Here is an 11,342-nt window from a genome sequence, read left to right on the forward strand (position 1 = left end):
TTTTTATAGTTTGTAGTATATAAATATGAATATATATATATATATATAATAAAATTAGAAACAAATTTATTAATTAAATTATAATTTATTAATATTATAAAAATAATTTTAAAAATTAATTATTATAAAAACAATTATAAACAAATTTAATATCGGTTTTTAATTTAGAAACCGATTAAAACCCCGTTTCTAAATTTACTATATATATATATATATATAACCCTAGCTTTAGCTTTCCCTGGCCATTCATTCTTCTCGTGCCCTCTCCTCCTCTACCAAATCTCGATGTTGTTATTATGGCTTCGCTAGTCGACGGATCCTCCTCCGAAGATGACGCACCTGTCGCTGGGGTCCTCTACAAATGGACCAACTATGGGCGCGTCTGGAGACCTCGTTAGTTCTCCCTCCGCAACGGAGTCCTGTTATACTCCAAGATCAACCGCCTTGAAGACGATGGCGATGAACTCGCCGGCAGCACAACGGGGCACGGCTAATCGAGAACGCTGCGAGATATTCTATCTAATGGTATTACTGCAAGGAAGAAAAGTAATGTGACTCACAGTATTCACATTGGATTGCCATCGTTTCTTTTCTTTGATATTCTTTCTATTCCATTCTCTCTAAAAAAAAATAAATAAATAAAAAATAAAAAAAATAACTAGCTATTAAATGGGGTTTATACCTTCAAGTGTATGAAATAATTTTTTAAAGATCCCTTCAAGTGTTGAAATGGATTTGTTGTTGCAGCGAAATTGTTGAATGAGATCAAAGCTTCTCTTGGCTGGAGAGTGGTTTATGCATAGGTTGGAGATGATCCTTGTGGAGATGGTGGCCTGCCTCCATGGTCTGGTATTACTTGTTCCCTTACCCAACAAGGAGATTGCAAAGTTGTGACAGAACTGTCATTACAATCTTCTTATCATTGTTCATAGACTAACTCATCTTGTATGCATCTGAGTTGGGACAGTTTGCAAACTTTTCTAGTTCCGATGTTGGTTTGCCATTCACACACACACACACACAGAGCGTTTGGCTTGTAAGAAATGTTTTTGGTGAAATCAATATGTGATTCTACTCCTCTCTCAATGAACATTTGTAGACGAATATGTTAGAAAGTTTGACTTTGTATGCTTGCTCATAAAGATTTGGAGTTTCTAGAGCATTAGGTGTATGCTTGCCCAATAGATAGATGAATGCTTATAAATACTATAAAATTATGTCTGGAGGAATATGAATGCTATCCAATAACTAATAAAGTGATCATGCTTTACAAGCGTTCTATGGCACTTTTTAAGTTTTTGTTTGTAAATATTTTGATATTTAAGGTAACCTGCAGGGTAGATGTGTTATTTAAAATGATAGATGAACTTGTCTATGTGCTTATACGTTCATTTTTTGTTTCTCATATGATAGAAAGTCACATTGGTGTCTGGAAAATATCACATTGGATTGCCATCATTTCTTTTCTTGGATATTCTTTCCATTCCATTCCATTCTCTCTTTATATAAATATATATATATATATAATTTATATAAAAAATAAATCCGAATATCTGATATCATTAGTGATCTCTAAATATGAAATCAAACTTAGGGACTCATCCTTGTTGCATTTCATGATAACAACTTCAAATTAGATGTTAATTTTTCATCTGTGTTTTCAGACAAATGCAATGCCCTTTCACTACAAGAAAAACAGGAATTTGGCACGATTTATTTGTCACGGTTTTGATTCAGTGCCAAATTTGTCACGGAAATTGGCACCAAACCCAAAAGTAGTGACAATGTGTTATGGTATTTGGCACGGTTACTAAATCGTGACAATTTTGCCACGATATTTACCACTAATTATTTTTTCGTCTAAAATTTAAAGAAAAACCCGTGCCAAAACCGTGCCAAAAACCGTGACAAATACATCAACCCTTTCTTTGTCACGGTTTTTGGCACGGTAAAGGCTAAACCGTGCCAAAAACCGTGACAATAGAGTACATGACATTAGGCACTATTTTTGGCACGGTGTAGACTTAGCCGTGCCAAAAGCCCTGACAAACACATCAACCCTTTCTTTGTCACGGTTTTTGGCACAGTAAAGGCTAAACCGTGCCAAAGACCGTGATAATGGAGTACATGACATTTGGCACCATTTTTGGCACGGTGTAGACTTGGCCGTGTCAAAAACCGTTACAAACACATCAACCCTTTATTTGTCACGGTTTTTGGCATGGCTAAGTCTACACCGTGCCAAAAACCGTGACAATAGAGTACAAAGCATTTGGCACGGTCTTTGGCACGTTGTAGACTTGGCCGTGACAAAAACCGTGACAAACACATAAACCCTTTATTTGTCACGGTTTTTGGCACGGTAAAGGCAAAACCGTGTCAAAAACCGTGACAATAGAGTACATGATATTTGGCACTGTTTTTGGCACGGTGTAGACTTGGCCGTGCCAAAAACCGTGACAAATACTCAACCCTTTCTTTGTCACGGTTTTTTGGCACGGTAAAGGCTAAACCGTGCCAAAAACCGTGACAATAGAGTACATGAGATTAGGCACTATTTTTGGCACGGTGTAGACTTAGCCGTGCCAAAAACCGTGACAAACACATCAACCCTTTGTTTGTCACGGGCTTTGGCACGGTAAAGTCAAAACCGTGCCAAAAACCGTGACAATGGAGTACATGACATTAGGCACTATTTTTGGCACGGTGTAGACTTGGCCATGCCAAAAACCGTGACAAAAATATCAACCCTTTTTTGTCACGGTTTTTGGCACGGTAAAAGCTAAACCGTGCCAAAAACCGTGACAATAGAGTACATGACATTAGGCACTATTTTTGGCACAGTGTAGACTTAGCCGTGCCAAAAACCGTGACAAACACATCAACCCTTTGTTTGTCACGGGTTTTGGCACGGTAAAGTTAAAACCGTGCCAAAAAACGTGACAATGGAGTACATGACATTAGGCACTATTTTTGGCACGGTGTAGACTTGGCCGTGCCAAAAACCGTGACAATTACATCAACCCTTTCTTTGTCACGGTTTTTGGCACAGTAAAGGCTAAACCGTGCCAAAAACCGTGACAATAGAGTACATGACATTGGGCACTATTTTTGGCACGGTGTAGACTTAGCCGTGCCAAAAACCGTGACAAACACATCAACCCTTTCTTTGTCACGGTTTTTGGCACGACCAACCTAAAACCATACAAAAAAAACTTAATTTTACTTTATATTTATAATAATTACAAAATAATTGCACTCTCTTTATAATAATTACTTACCCACAATAAAAAAAATAATTTTTTTTATATTGTAATTTAAAATTAGAATAAGTCAAATATTGGTTTTGTACTTTTGTTGATTTTATTTAAAAAGTTTTTTATTTGATAGAACTCTTATATATGACTTTTACTTATTTATTGGTCACATGTTTTTTGAAATATTTTGTTAAAAGGTATGTTAGATTTAGTATGAGATTTAATTTAGAAATATGTAGTATGTTAGAATAAGGGAGTGCGTGAACACAAATATTAAGAATAAGAAGAAAATATAATGTCGAAGAGAAGAGAAATTCTTGATGAAATTAATTATCATATAAATCATGAAGTTTCAATCTAAGATTTTTTACCATCAAATATAAGCTCACACATAAAAATAAAATAAAAAAAACACAAAACAAAAACGAAAATCTAAACCATCAGAAGAAAGCGTGTAAACCCGTAAACTCTATGCCCGCATTTTAATCTTATTGATGACAAATAACTATCAAGGTAAATTATGAAAACAAAATGTATGTATATGTATAACATAGTTGATTTTTTTTAATGAATTATTAATTAATTGTTGTACTCGATAGGCCTCAATTGATAAAGAATTTCTTCAATTCTGAAAATATATTGTTACATCTTCACATAAATTTGACTGTATAATTGATAAAGAATTTTTTCAATTCTCAATTCTTTTCATAAAATTTGTCAAACTAGTATATATATATATATATATCGACCATTGACAATTCTTATATTTGACTCCTATGGCAGACGTTGAGGGTTCAACTTCCTTAGTTAAAGTGAAGTGATAAAAATATATGTGTAGTAAGTAGCTTGTCTACATTTTAAAAAAAAAAACTAATTTGTTTACAATACTTGTAATTAAAAAAATATGATATATAGATACATACATATAAAAATAGTGTATTTTGGTATTTTGAAAGGAGATTTTAATATAGTCAAATGTACGTGTAGACAAACATAAAGGTAAGAGGCAGCATCTTCACATTGAATTCTAACCATGTGATTGAATCAATGTCCCATTGCACCAAGTCCCTCCCTGACCACTTTGTCTCTACTCTATATAACTCAACTCCTACAACCAAATCAACTTAATTATTATATTAACTAACAACTTTTATTCCTTAACTATTCTCTCTCTCTCTTTAATTCTTACTTATTCTCTACTTTCAGCCTCCGTTTTTCATTTATTCCCTATTATATCTTCTTGTTATTTTTTTAATGTGTGTGTATATATAATTTTTTTGAGCAATTGATTTATTAGAATTATCGATTCTAAATTAGTCTAAAAAAGTGTATTGAAGTTTTACTTAAATATCACAACAACAATAATAATAATATAAATTATTTATCTATATAACAATTTTTCTTGGGGGTCTATTTATAATAATAATAATAATAATAATAATAATAATAATAATAATAATAATAATAATAATATGACTACCAAGAAAACCAAAAAATAAGTTGAAATTTTTGCAAGCTTTACCAACTCTTAGTCATGTCTTTACATGCAAATATGCGGGTGACAATTCCCCAGATATTAATCATTTTCTCTAAAAATCAGAATGAAAAATGTTTCACAAATTTTTTAATTCTTATATTAACTTTAAATTACAAAATGTATATTTTTCCTATATAGATCTATAGATATTTTCATTTCCCCTTTTTTATAATAACACCATTAAAGCTTATTTTAAAAAATAAAAATAATATTTTATCGTAAAAAACCAAATTAGAGTCATCCTCTCAATTTGTATAATGAATAAATTCTAATTTAAGATCAATATTAAGCTATTAATTAACAACCCCATCATTTTCATCAATGACTTTGATCTTTGCTAGGTCCCACAAAACATCTATTTGGATTAATTCCTCATTAAGAGACAAATGTCAATAATTTACGTTTGACTTAATATTATTATTACTCATTATAAACGATTTATTGATGATCATTTCATTAATAATTAATTTTTTTCTATATACAATGAACCAAAGTCTTTTCTTAATAGTACTTGATTAATATCTAATTAGGACAATCCCAAGGTATATATATATATATCTAATTAGGATTCTATTTAATTCCCACCAAAGAACTCTGTAAAAAGGAAAGAGTGAAAACCTAGGTCATGTTTCCCATCCCGCTCAAAGTTTCACAACCTGCCACCAAAACCTAGGAAAAACCAAGCCTTGTCGGAGTTCTGGAAACCTAGGAAAAGCCAAGCCTTATTTTACTGTTCTCCATCCTTTTTTATAATTACTTGGAATTCATGTTCTCTCAATTCACAACACTCAAATCTTGGACTGATGGAGCTCAACTGGGAGGGTTTGGGCGCTCTGGATGTCATCGTTGAAGGGAGTTTTGGGTGGTGAGTTCAAGATCGGTGTAGATCTGGGAGGAAATTGTGTGTTTGGAGTTGTTGAAGTGGTTTTATGAGAGGAGTGGTGGGATCGGAATAATTTTGTAGAAGTCTAGAACTACAACTACAAAAGAGAGAAAGGTGAAGTTTTTATGCAGTTGATATAATATCTGTGAGTACTGCTTTGTTTTTTTTTTAATTTTTTTCTTGTATTTTTTTTCAGTCTCTTTGAATACAGGAGTTCCTATCTATTTGATATATATGTCTGTGAGTACTGCAATTGGATCTTTGCTTGTTTAAATGCATCTTTGCTTGTTTCCAATATTCTTGTTAGCATTGCAAACTATGCTTCAGAAAAAAAACTACAATCCAGACCTTCTTTTCGGAGTTCTGGAAACCTAGGAAAAGCCAAGCCATATTTTAGTTTCTTGTCGGAGTTCAGGAAACCCGACAAGAAACTAAAACATAGTTTACAAGGGTGTACCAGAACTACATAGCCCAGCATCCCAGTTAAGGATACAGGTTCTTTGGCATCACCAAGAACCTGAGTAAATAATACAAAGAAAAAGGTTTAATTAAAGACATTGTTAAAGTTAGAAAAGTAGCCACTAAAACCTTTTACTGAATTTCAGAGCAAATTTTAATAAGCATTAGGAAAACAAAGATAAACTTTTTCTGATGCAGCCCAACATATAATTAGAGGTGATGAATGAAATATCAATGAGGTAAAATGTGGTAATTCATTAGAACATATAGAGAGTTGCATACCTGTAGAGTCAAGGCACTAGTATGTTTGGTAACGAGGAAATTGGTTAGGTTGACGAAATAAGCCATGAAGGAATTGAAAAGCAGGTAACAAATGATCTTTTTATCTTCCCTAGCAAGTGTTACTGTGATGGCAAGAACATTGGGCTCCATGAATATTGTTGCAGGAAGTAGGAAAAAAACAGCAATCGGCGCCATATATAGAAGAAGATTGATAGAATTTAGCTTTTCCCTGAACATAGATTGCAAACTAGGTTTGAGTTTCAGTAGTCAAGAGCATAAACATAACAATCAAGATGAAGGAAAATTAGAGCATGATTAGATATATTACAAAACAAGGTAAAAGCATGCATATCCATATCTTTTGCACTATGATTATTAATTTAGCATTGGTTGGTATGTAATGTAAAAGTTTAATTGAAATATATAAATATGGATTATATATTGTTAAAGAAAGTGTTTCAATAATCTTTATGCATGTCATTGTATATTGTTTAATGTTCATGGGCTGTAAAGTTTAGATGCTCTTTCCTGCATTTCTTTCCCATTAAGTCTTTGAGGAGATCTTTAGAAATTTTCAAATCCAATTATTTAATATTTAGCCTCTGATAATCTATATATGAATGAAGTTTATCTTGCTTTAACTCAACCATGGTTGATTGCTGCAACTAACTACAGTTTAAGGGGAAAAAAAGAAGATGTGTAATGATCTATCACATGTACTGAAGAGTGTTTTTTGTCTAAAAATATCTTAGAACAAACTAAAAACCTTTTGATCATGCAGCATTATGAAATTTCTTATTTTTTAATTAATGCTACCCACTCATGGAATGTTCCCTAAGGTGCAAAATTAACAATACGAAAAGTCTTTTGCAGTAACATTTTTCATCTCAAGTAAATGAAAGGTTGAGTCAAGAAGAGATTTGATATCGAGAGAGCTGGAACCGAAAGAACACCCTGCCGGTGATCTATCAAAGAACATCGTGTATGACTTCTCATAATATGCAAAATGAATATGAGTCACTAAGTTTTTGATTTTCGTGAAACATGATTTATTTGGCCTTTATATATTGATACAAAAATTCAAAGTTCAATGATATTCAACTTCTTTGGCTTCAAAAAGTGCACTAATTGCTCTAAAACACATAGAATAGTTTGCAGTGTATGTACCATAGTATAATTAAACCGGTGAAAGTACATTTGTCTTTGTTTTTTTTCAGCCCTTTTTCTCTTCCACCACCCACATGCACACATTCAGTCCTCAACGTGCATGGCTCCACACCTTTTTTTTATTTGGTTTAAAAACTTAAATAAAACACCAATAATTAATATTCATCACTATATATCACTATACCTCCAAAATTAGTTTATCACTTAACAATGAAATGAAAAGAATATTTAAGATATGGGCATTTAATTATTCGCACTAGGTCCATTCGTTTTTTTAAAAATATCATGAAGCCAAAGAAGTTGACGAAAATCTTTTTTTAAAAAAATAATAATTGTGCATGAGGAAAATGTTACATAATATAAGTAGTTAATATTTCAATTAAAAAAATTTTCGGTTATAAAATGAATAACATATAAATAAATAAGTAATTACTATTTCAATGCATTTCTATTTCTAGTTGTTGGAACTTTAAAAAAAATGTGAATAGAGTGTGAGTTGATTAGATTATTTTTTAATTTATGATGAAATAAATAATTTAATATGATATATATTTATGATAATATTATATTACATTATACTAAAGTAAATAAAAAGGAAGGGAGAGGTTGTCATTAGTCCCAATGGGTCAGTAAGGTGAACACGGATCCCAACTTGTCTCCACTAGTCACTACTCTTTCACTGGTTTAATTCATTAAAAGGCTTCAAAGCAATAGTGTACAGAGGCAAATGCACTTTCCCACATTTCTTTAATTTTCATCTTCATCATGCTCTTATCGGCATTGCAGTTTCCAACCCAAAACCATTGTTCCTTGACATATTTAGTCTCAGATCTATTGTTTAGATGAGAACCGATTGATTGTAGTTTTTAATCTGTTTATATATACATATATACATATTTGAGGAGTAGATTTGTTTGCATGTTTTTGCTTTTGTTGTTGATTTGCTTGTGTTTTTCTCTTGAACGATCAATCCGATTGTTTGATCCGCAAAGTCAATAATGTTTTATTTATAGATTTTCACACCTTTTCATCCCTTTTGTTATATCTTTTTTTTTTAATCATGATGTGATAAAACGGTTGTTGTTCATGTTATTCTAAGAAATTAATCGGAAGCCGAAGAAAGATGATGACTAATTTTTTTTAAATCAAAGCAGTCATAGCTAACTATAAATTCCATTCGCTTAGTAATTGTTTTTTTTTTTTTGTCCTTTCTTGTTATTCTAGTAAAATGAATAATGAAATTAATACATGTATGTTTTAGGGAAAGGTAAAACACTTTTGATGTTATTTGCATATATGCCCCTATGAAGCATGTCAATTGCACATCAATAGCTAAATTAACACAGTATTTAATAAGGATTAAGGAGTAATAATAATAATAATAATAATAATAATAATAATAATAATAATAATAATAATAATAGTGTACTTTATGGCATACCCAAGCCTTGTTTTAATAAAGCATGAAAATTGCACATCAATAGCTAAATTGGCACAGTATTTAATAAGGAATAAGGAGGAGTACTACTACTACTACTACTACTAATAATAATAATAATAATGTTAGTCTGAAGAAGTTAATGTGGGAAGATATGAAATAAACCATGCATATCTACGTTACCAAACCAATTATTTGAAAAAATATTTAATGCAAAACAATGATTATCTCAGAATTTGTACTATAGGTTCAAAAATGTTGTCAAGAAAGTGGATGTATAATCGAAATCACTCGGACGAAAAAGGATTGATCGATGAATTTATTGTCAAAAGTGGATGAATTCATTCAATTTGCAGTTAGTGAAGATCACTCTTACAAAAATGGAGAGAATATTAGGTGCCCTTGTTTCAAGTGCAAAAATACACGATTTCTGGCTCCAGATGAAGTAGTTTTGCATTTATATCGCCGTGGGTTTAAACAATGTTATTGGAACTGGACTTGTCATCGGGAAGAATTGTTCCCAAATCAATGAGGAGTCGAATGAGAATCATGACCAAATTGTAGAACCTCGTGATAAATTGGGGTGACTACGAGTAGATGACTTTGGGGATCAAAGAATGGTGTATGATTGTATGCGTTCGTAGTTTTCGACATGGGACCCATCTCATTGTAATGATGAAGTCGGGTCCAAGTGCAACCACCGTTAGATGAGCCAATTCCTGGTTTTCAAATTGATGACAGAAGTCAATTAACTGATAGATTCTTTAATGTGTTAAAGATTGCTGACCAACCCTTATATGAAGGATGTGAGAATCACTCACAATCGTCTTTTTGTTGCTAGGATGTTATCTATCAAATCCTATGCTAACATGTCTGAGGTTGATTTCAATTCCATGATTACTGCAATTAAAGAAGTTCTTCCTCCAGATAATACAATGCCAACTGATTATTATCATCATAGGAAAACTATGAATGAACTGGGTTTGCCCGTGGTTAAAATAGATGCTTGCAAAAATGGTTGCATGTTGTATTGGAAACATGATGCTACGGAAATCTCTTGCAAGTTTTGTGGTGAGCCGAGGTATAAACAGATCAAGGGTCGACGTAGGCTCCCTGATAATCACACTCATAAAAGGATTGCACAAGCAATACTGAGATACTTGCCATTAACTCCAACATTACAGAGATTGTATGCTTCTATTGCTACAGAACGCATATGACTTGGCATGCTACTCATGAAAGAAACAAGGGAGTAATGCAACATCCATCCGATGTCAAGCATGGAAACATTTTTAATAAAACTTATCCTCGATTTTTGCCGAGGAACCTCGTAATATCCGCTTGGGTTTATGTGTGTGATGGCTTTGCGCCAGCATGGACAATTTGGGAGGACTTACTCATGTTGGCGCTGGTTGTGACTCCTTATAATCTTCCACCAGGCATGTGCATGAAAAGACCTTATATGTTCTTATCTCTAATTTGTCCCGGGCCTAAGAACCCGAAGAAAAACATAGATGTTTTTCTACAACCTTTGATTGATGAGCTGAAGAATTTATGGGATTCTGGTGAAATGACTTATGATATTTCTAAAAATGAATATTTTCGCATGAGGGCTGCACTTTTGTGGACAATTAATGATTTCCCTGCGTATGGAATGCTATCTGGGTGGAGTACTGCCGGGTTTTTAGGATGTCCAATATGTATGGAAAAACGCTAATGCTTTTCATCTACAACATGGTAGGAAGGCAAGCTATTTTTGATTGTCATCGAAAGTTCTTACCACGAACTCATTCGTATCTTAAGGACAAAAAAAGTCTTTCATTCGAGGTCGTGTGGAAAAATGGTCCACCACCAAGACTCGTTGGGGTGAAATTCTTAATCGGGTTATGATGTTCCCAACAAGAGTGAAAGACCCAAATTAACACTCCCCCGTGGTTTGGAGCGGATCATAAATGGACAAAAAGAAGCTTTTTGGGATTTACCCTAATCGGAAAAGTAATTTAATCCGACATAATCTCGATGTGATGCACATTGAGAAAAATGTTTTTGATAATGTGTTTTACACTATGATGGATGTGAAAGGGAAAAGCAAGGATAACATTAACGCAAGAAAAGATGTCGGAGTTCTTTGTGACCGTAAGGGAGATAGCAGCTTCCTTCAATTAGTACATGTCGTTCTATTCCAAAAGCACTGTACACTTTAACCAAAGCACAGAGGAAAGTTATTTGTGAGTGGATTCACCAATTAAGGTTTCAGATGGTTATGTTTCAAATCTTGGAAGATGTGTTGACATGAATGAATTAAAAATGATCTGTATG

Source organism: Dioscorea cayenensis, chromosome 11 (genome assembly GCF_009730915.1).
Source record: "Dioscorea cayenensis subsp. rotundata cultivar TDr96_F1 chromosome 11, TDr96_F1_v2_PseudoChromosome.rev07_lg8_w22 25.fasta, whole genome shotgun sequence".
Classification (NCBI taxonomy): domain Eukaryota; kingdom Viridiplantae; phylum Streptophyta; class Magnoliopsida; order Dioscoreales; family Dioscoreaceae; genus Dioscorea; species Dioscorea cayenensis.